The sequence below is a fragment of the Anser anser genome, assembly GCF_964211835.1.
Source record: "Anser anser genome assembly, chromosome: 4".
NCBI lineage: Eukaryota > Metazoa > Chordata > Aves > Anseriformes > Anatidae > Anser > Anser anser.
The window spans coordinates 1770674-1778267 of record NC_139724.1 but is presented as its reverse complement, the minus strand read 5'-3'; the positions used below and the strand labels follow the sequence as shown (position 1 = coordinate 1778267).

The following is a 7594-nucleotide window of genomic DNA, read 5'->3' as shown; positions in this document are numbered from 1 at the left end:
AAGTACATATTAGAACATTTTCATTAACAACAGTCAATGACTGGTTATCTCATATTTCTGATTTCCTGATTTTTTAACATCTGTGAGCTTTGAATGTCTTCCTAGGACCTCCACATGCCTAGAAAATACTCTTGACCTCCCTCTGAAACTCAGGATTTCAGAAAAGTTCTATCTTTTTTTCTCTGATCAACAGTCACTAGTAAAATTGTATATAGTCTTCTCTGAGAGTCAATAGGAACTAGAAGAGTTCTACTTGTTTTTGGGAGAGGGGGATATTTAAGTTGGCCAGCCTTGACAAAGGAGAGAGAACAGAAAAATCATCCTGTTGCACCCTTAGAATTTACAAATTAAGAAGTCAAAATACTTGGTTTATTGCAAAGGGAAAAATATCACCGTCTCAAAGACTGAACAGAAATTAAAATGTGTAGACTTTTTTTTATTTAAATAGGTTGAATCCAAGAAAGTATTTACATGTGTATACTCGCAGGAGTCTGATCTGTTGGGTTAACTAGGTTCTACAGCAATATAAGTGATGGTAGTATCTTATGGGGATTTCCTAAGAATATTTCTCCTCATATAAGAAACAACCATCCATCAGGCATACTATATGCAAACATCTAATAGCCAAGATAAGTTAGTTTAGCCTTTTCCCTCCTACCTCAGTGTCAATCTATTACATTACTTACATCTGCAGCAGAGTGCATGGCTGCATGGCCATTTGGTGGTGAAAAAGTAAAGTGACCTAGAGTAGCAGTTTCAATTTATTTCAACTATTGATTTTGAAATCAATTTCAGCACTCAGGAGGTGGCATCTGTAGCTGAAACCATCTTGGTAGCAAATTTTTGAACACTACCAATGGGTGTCTACTGTCCCTTCTGTTTCAAATGTCACCATTACTGTGTTAGTTCTTCCTGAATTAATAGCAATATTATTGCATTCTACTGCAGTAAGTCAAAATGATTAAAATGTTGTAACTCACTGCTATCTATCCTCTATGATTACGCTCAGTGAAGTTATTGCAGATTCATTAAACAATGAAAACATTATATTTGGGATGCTGATCTACCATAAAAAAAAAGACTGTAACTGATCTATATCAGGTATCTGATAAGACTAAGACTTGCTAATTTGTACATCTACAAGTGAATGTATAAGCGTTTGCCTCAGTTATGCTAACGCATTTAGCAACTTGCATTAATTAATTTACCCAATAGCTTTCTCTACTACCAGGCCAAAGGTTTCCTGGGCAGAGCTATCTTTTCAGTCAAGATCACTTGCTAAACATATTTCTGTAGTGTGTCTTTTCACCTGAATTTACCTATCTCACATCTTGATTACTACATGACCTAACCAAGTTATGCCTTTTTTTTTTTTTCCTAGAGTCACTTTTTTGATCATCTTCTCATCAGTTTTCCTGCATCTACTTAAAACCACATCGCAATTCCAAACTGCTCCTAGTACTTTGGACAAACAGCTCTCTCTGGTGGGGACCCTTAAAAATACTTTCTTATATTAAACCATTCATGTATTTTATTTATCTTCAAAAAATAAAAATAAAAATAAAAAATCCTTTAATCTGTAACATATTCTCTGTATATTACCTGTCAAAACAAATTATTTTGCCTTAGTTTTCCATAGCCTATTACATTTAAAATATATTTTTTACAGTCCAAAAATTTGCAATGCTAGTGAATATTGAACTAAAAGCAAATACTTACAAGAAATGTGGGCCAAGGAACATTCCTACAAATATAGATATGTTATTACACATTAAAATATAAATTGCTTGAGAATCAAATATAAGATGCATATACTGAAAAAAAAAAAAAAAAGGAAATAAAAAGAAAAGACAAATGCTACACTTGATTATATTAACCGTAACAGTATGTGTCAAACCAGTACAATAATCCTGCTCTGCTCAGCAATACTCAAGTTTCAACAGCAGGACGGATTGGATTCAGTTTGGGACATGACATTTTAAAGAGACAAATTGAAAACCAAGCAGATGAGAAAAATGAAGATGACAAAAACGATTTGGAAAATATGATTCAGAATGGTATATGTTTTGCAACCTTTTCACATGTATAAAGCAAATGGAACTTGAGAAATATACCAAAAAGAAAGATGGAGTCATAAAAAAAAAAGTTTCCTCCAATATTAAAATTGCCATGTTTAACACTTTGTACTTAATAATTAAGTGAAAAAGAAAAAGAAAAAAAAAAAAGAAAGATGAAGGGGCAGAAAAGTAAAGTTATCTCATTCATTATAACAACATCTAATAAAGATGTCATAACTAGGGAATGGGAAGGTATGTAGGTATGTACTAAAAGCAATTTGAATGCACAATATGCGAGTATGCTGAGGTGAGATCTATATGCTCTATGGTTGCTAAGTGAGCCCATTTTCAGTATTAATTTTAATTCGCTTTCCTCACTACATATCTAAACATAGTGCTGAGTAAAAGGCCTTTCATTTCCTGAAAGGGCACAATTTCTCTTCGGGTAATTCCCAGTTCCTGTACTATGTTCTTCACTATGATGAAAGTTTTACAGAAATTGAATTTCCTTAAAAAAAAAAAAAAAAAAGACAGATCACTTCCTTTTTTATTCCTCCTCCTTTCACTAGAAAAAAATTTTGCAGAAAAAAAATAAAATATAAAAAGAAAGTAATCCAATGCTGGTAAAAAATTAGATCTTGAATGTTTCATCTTGTCAGTCACCTATCTGGAAAGCATTCTTAAATTCAGTTTTTGTAAAGTCAGAAAAGTACATCTAAATATATGGACTTGAGATCTTGAATTTAATTAAACATTATACAGCAATTTGGTTCACTGTGTAAGGGATGGGTCTCATTTGTGTTCTTCGCAATCCACATTCAAGAGGACACTGCAGTTTTCTATGTGAGCTGCAGTGTCCTAAGCAATCAATGCTTTACTGTCTCGGTATGTTCTGTAATGAAGAACCAACAACAGCATAACCAGTCAAGGTCAGTCATTCTGGTCCAGACGGAATGGAATCCTCCCTCCTATCACCCACAGATACCATTTGCAGATGCTATTATATTAGGGAGACAGTGAGAAATGCAGGCTAAGTGGTCCCCATTGTCAAAATCCCTGCAGGAAAAAGAATTGCAGAGGGGAGGAATGATAACAGCAACAGTTGACTCAGAAGTTGTATTTCCGGAGAAGGCTTAGTGCCAAGGGCATTTTCAGAGACTTGGGCTGCCAAACTTCATATGTTTCAAGTAAACATATGTAAAATGAGATTTTTCAGAGACTAGTGACTTGAGAGGCAAATTTCATAAAGATGGAAAAAGTCATCTCAGGCAAAATATAGTTCCTCTGATCTCAAGCCTCTGCTCTAACATACAGAGGATATGAGATCATTTGGATTAAATGGTTATATGATTTTATTAGCATGGGTAATAAGAATTTTTCATTAATTCTGTTTCAGAAAATAGCTAAGCTATTTTAGCTGAAATAGCAGGAAAAATAGATATCTAAAAGAGAGAGCATATGGAGAGGGGAAGGGGAGGGAAGGTCACTGTGCTTGCATTTTAAAGTTATAAAGATACCTGAAGTAATGTCATACAGTAAAAACTGATGGAGAAATGTGACAATTACGAAATGCTATCAGGTCTACGTTTAGTATCTATGGAATACCAATCACCTGAGTTAAATGTGACCAATTAAAATCTGTCAAAAGTTAAATGTCAGAAGTCAGTTGTCCAAACTGCGTGGAAATCTAACTTTAAGCTTTAAAACAGTGGCCAAAATGCACCAATATTCACTAATGTTTAGGGTGTAGGTTTTGGTTTGTGTTTTTTTCTGTTGTTTGTTTGTTTTTTTAAGGTATATATGGATTCAAGATGAACATACTAATTTTGAAATTATTTTTATACTAGAATATCATTTACATTCTGATTTTCATATTGTTTATGTGTGAACTACAACAGAAAAGATGTTTTTGGACCTGGCAAAAGAAACTCCTACTTAATGCTATATGCCCATGTCAACCATGTCACACCCAAGTCCCACACACTTCACCTCACACATACCATCCTGGTGCTTCCTTTTTTTCCTTCTAGTAGCAGAAAGAACAAGAACATTATGAAGTGTAAATGCTCAGACTTAACATCTGTAACAGATGTTTATGGCTTCAGGGGAACCTACTCCCCCAGCACTAAATTAAGTGCTTTAAAATAAACAGATAATAAAATAAGAATACACCATGCCATTGATCTTTCATACCTAACACAAAGTAACCACCTGGTAATTCACATATGCCTATTCAGTGCTGACTCTGTAAACAGCTGAATCATGTTTGTATTCATAACATCCAAGAGCAGACAAGTAGCTCTAATGCATCACGGAGTCTAATGAATAAAAGCATGTCTGCAGGGCCTGAAAATGAGTCTCAAACCATGCAAAGCGTACTTTTTAGGTCACTGCTGATAAAAATGGTTAAATATATATAGAAATAAAAATTGTCAATTACTAAGCAAAAAATAAAATCTTTCAGGTACTGTATGACCTCAGTACCTACAGAATTTTTGCAATTGTTTGATGTCGTGGTTTTACTCAGGTGGGCAGCCGAGCTCCACCACAACCGCTCTCTCACTCCCCCTCCTCAAAGAGGAATGGGGAGAAAATACGATGAAGAGGGCTCAAGGGTTGAGATAAGGATGAGGAGATCGCGCAGTAATTATCGTGATGGGCAAAACAGACTCAGCATAGGGAGATAGTAAGATTTATTACGTATTACTAACAAGCTAGAGAAGTGAGAAACAAAGGAAAGAAACCAAAAGCACCTTCCCCCCCATCCACCCTCTTCCACCTCCTCCCCCCAGGCGGTGTAGGGGAACGGGGGAATCGGGGTTATGGTCAGTCTATAGCGCTTCTTCTCCGCCGCTCCTTCTCAGTCACTCTTGTCCCCTGTGCTGTGGGGTCCCTCCCACGGGATGCAGTCCTTGCCGAACTGATCCGGCGTGGGCTGCCCACAGGCAGCAGCTCTTCAAGAACTGCTCCAGATATGGGTCCGTACCGTGGGGTCCATACCTCTGGAGCAAACTGCTCCAACCTGGATCCGCCACGGGCAGCAGCTCCTGCCAGGTCACCTGCTCCTGCGTGGCCTCCTCTCCACGGGCTACAGGTCCAGCCCGGAATCTGCTCCGGCAGGGGTCTTCCACAGGCCGCAGCCTCCATCGGTGCAGGTCCACCTGCTCCACCGTGGTCTCCTCCACAATCTGCAGCGTGGAACCCTGCTCCACCGTGGTACTCCATGGGCTGCAGGGGGACAGCCTGCTTCACCATGGTCCTCACCACAGGCCGCAGGGGACTTCTGCTCCGGTGCCTGGAGCACCTCTCCCCCTCCTTCTTCACTGACCTTGGTGCCTGCAAGGCTGTTTCTCACTCCTCTCACTCTCCCAGCTGCTGTGTGGTACAGTGTTTTTTTTTTTTGTTTGTTTTTGTTTTTTTTTTTTAGATGAGAATGATTTAATTAAAGGGAAAGGGAATGGAGAGAAAAAGAAACAAAAGAAACAATAAGGCCGCGTGGAAGCACAGAGAGAAAGAAAAAAAAGTTATTCTCTACTTCCCATCAACGAGCAATGTTCAGCCACGTCCTGGGAAGCAGGGCTTCAAAACAGGTAGTGGTTGTTCAGGAGGACAGCCCTCTCCCCCACGAGAGCCCCCCTTTTTATTGCTGAGTGTGACATCAGGTGTTATGGAATATCCCTTTGGTTGGTTTAGGTCAGCTGCCCTGGCGATGTCCCCTCCCCATCACTTGCCCATCCCCAGCCTGCTGGCTCTTGGGGGCTTGGAGGGCGTCCTGATGCTGTGCCAGCACTATGCAGCAATAGACACAACACTGGAGTGATACCAGTACTGTTCCAGCTACGAGTGCAGAGCACAGCACTGTGTGGGCTGCTGCAGGGAAAGGTGACTCCATCCCAGACAGACCCAACACATTTGACTTCTCTCTTATGGAGACTTGCAAACTTTGCAACTTTTGATATTTAGAAATCTACTTTTAATTTTCAGAATAGGTGGATCTATGGCCAGTTGAAATGTACTTGTATATGTCTTCTACCTTTCAAACTGCTTCTCTCTCTAGTATTCATACTTCTGACACATTTTTAATATACATATAATACCCTCTCTTGTCAGTCTCCCTTGTGCCTAAACCTGTTAAGCACTTTTATTCTTTTACAAATTTTTCATTCTCTTCTAGGTTCTCTGCATCTCTCCAGGCCCCATCTTTCTTGAATTGGTGACTCGGACCATATATGGCTTCCTAAATGATATCTCACCAATCTCGTTCAGTAGTATTTTTCTGTCTGTTGGAAATATCTTGCTGGACATATTCTACAATCACATTTGCCTTTTCCTCACTGTTCTGTCTTTTTGGTCTCTCACAGCCATTCTCATGTTTATAGTAGGTCATTTTCCTTTTCTATCATTTCCTCCAGATCATCTACCTGGTTTATAAAATAAATTCTTGCTATCTATCATGAAGAAAAACTACATAGTTTTATGACTGACTTGTTAATTTTTCCTTTACAAGCAGATATGGAAATTAATAAAAGCCTTTCCCAACCACTAGCCTTTATTTCCTAAACACCTCCCTCTCACTGACAAGCCTACAAGGATTCTATAGGATATTTTTGAAAGTCCCTAAAGTTGTTGCAAGCCATTGACAGTTTTATTTTTCCTCTTTATAAAAGGCATTGGTTTTAAGGCAACTCATACAGTAGAGAGAATTTAATGAAAATAATACCAAATATGGCACATACCCTGCAGTCCATATGAAAGGACAGATCATTTCTCAAAGTGGACATCCAGTCAAAAAAAAAATACCAAGGTGGGGCAAAAGGCAAGAGCACAGAGGCCTGAGGCTCATAAATATATTGATTAAACCAAAGTCACAGTTCAAAGTCACAGTTCAAAGTCCCATCTGCAAATAATCCAACAAATTCCAGGCACTTTTATCTAGAAAAATCCCCCATTATTCAGCATTTTCAAACCATTTTTTTTCTAGGACTAAAGCGTAGACTCAGTGCTTGACTTCACAATAAATTCACATATACGAAGAAATACCACAAGATTATACTTCACATTAGCCCTGCAACACTAACAACAGTATTTAGGGCCTAGATAGTGGTCCTTCAGCTTAAGCTTTCCTTGTGTGTGCAAATATTTGCACAAGAAATAAACATTTGACATAGAAATTACCCCAAAAAGAATAGTAATAATCAAAAATACTGTTACTTATAAAAAGCTAATTCCACTCAGTTTCTGAAATAGCACATGCACTGCAAAGAGAAATCAAAAATAAATTAGTAAGACATGAAAGTAATTTTATTTCTTACGTTTTACTTGAAAAATCATTTCATTCATTAAAAAATAAAATTGATTTTGTTTTCACTAGAACTTGGAAAGCCAGTGATAAGAGCAGAGAAAGACATGACCAACAAAGCAAAACTATATTGCAGTAAGATGACTCCAACAGCCTTTCCCATGAACATGCATTGATCTCGCTACATAATCATTCTATTATCTGAGAAAATAATGTTGCTTGGTTCCTTTACCACTAA

The 7594-nt window shown here is 37.8% G+C and overlaps 1 long non-coding RNA gene across 7 annotated transcripts in view; it reads right to left on the bottom strand.

Moving 5' to 3' along the window:
* Positions 1-365: 365 nt before the first annotated feature.
* LOC310899692 overlaps positions 366-7594 on the bottom strand; it is a 39030-nt gene continuing 31801 nt past the window's right edge. For all 7 annotated transcript variants that reach the window (XR_014584536.1, XR_014584537.1, XR_014584538.1 and 4 more), the window contains one exon: positions 366-7312. This is a non-coding gene — a long non-coding RNA (uncharacterized lncRNA). The remainder of the gene's footprint in view (positions 7313-7594) is intronic.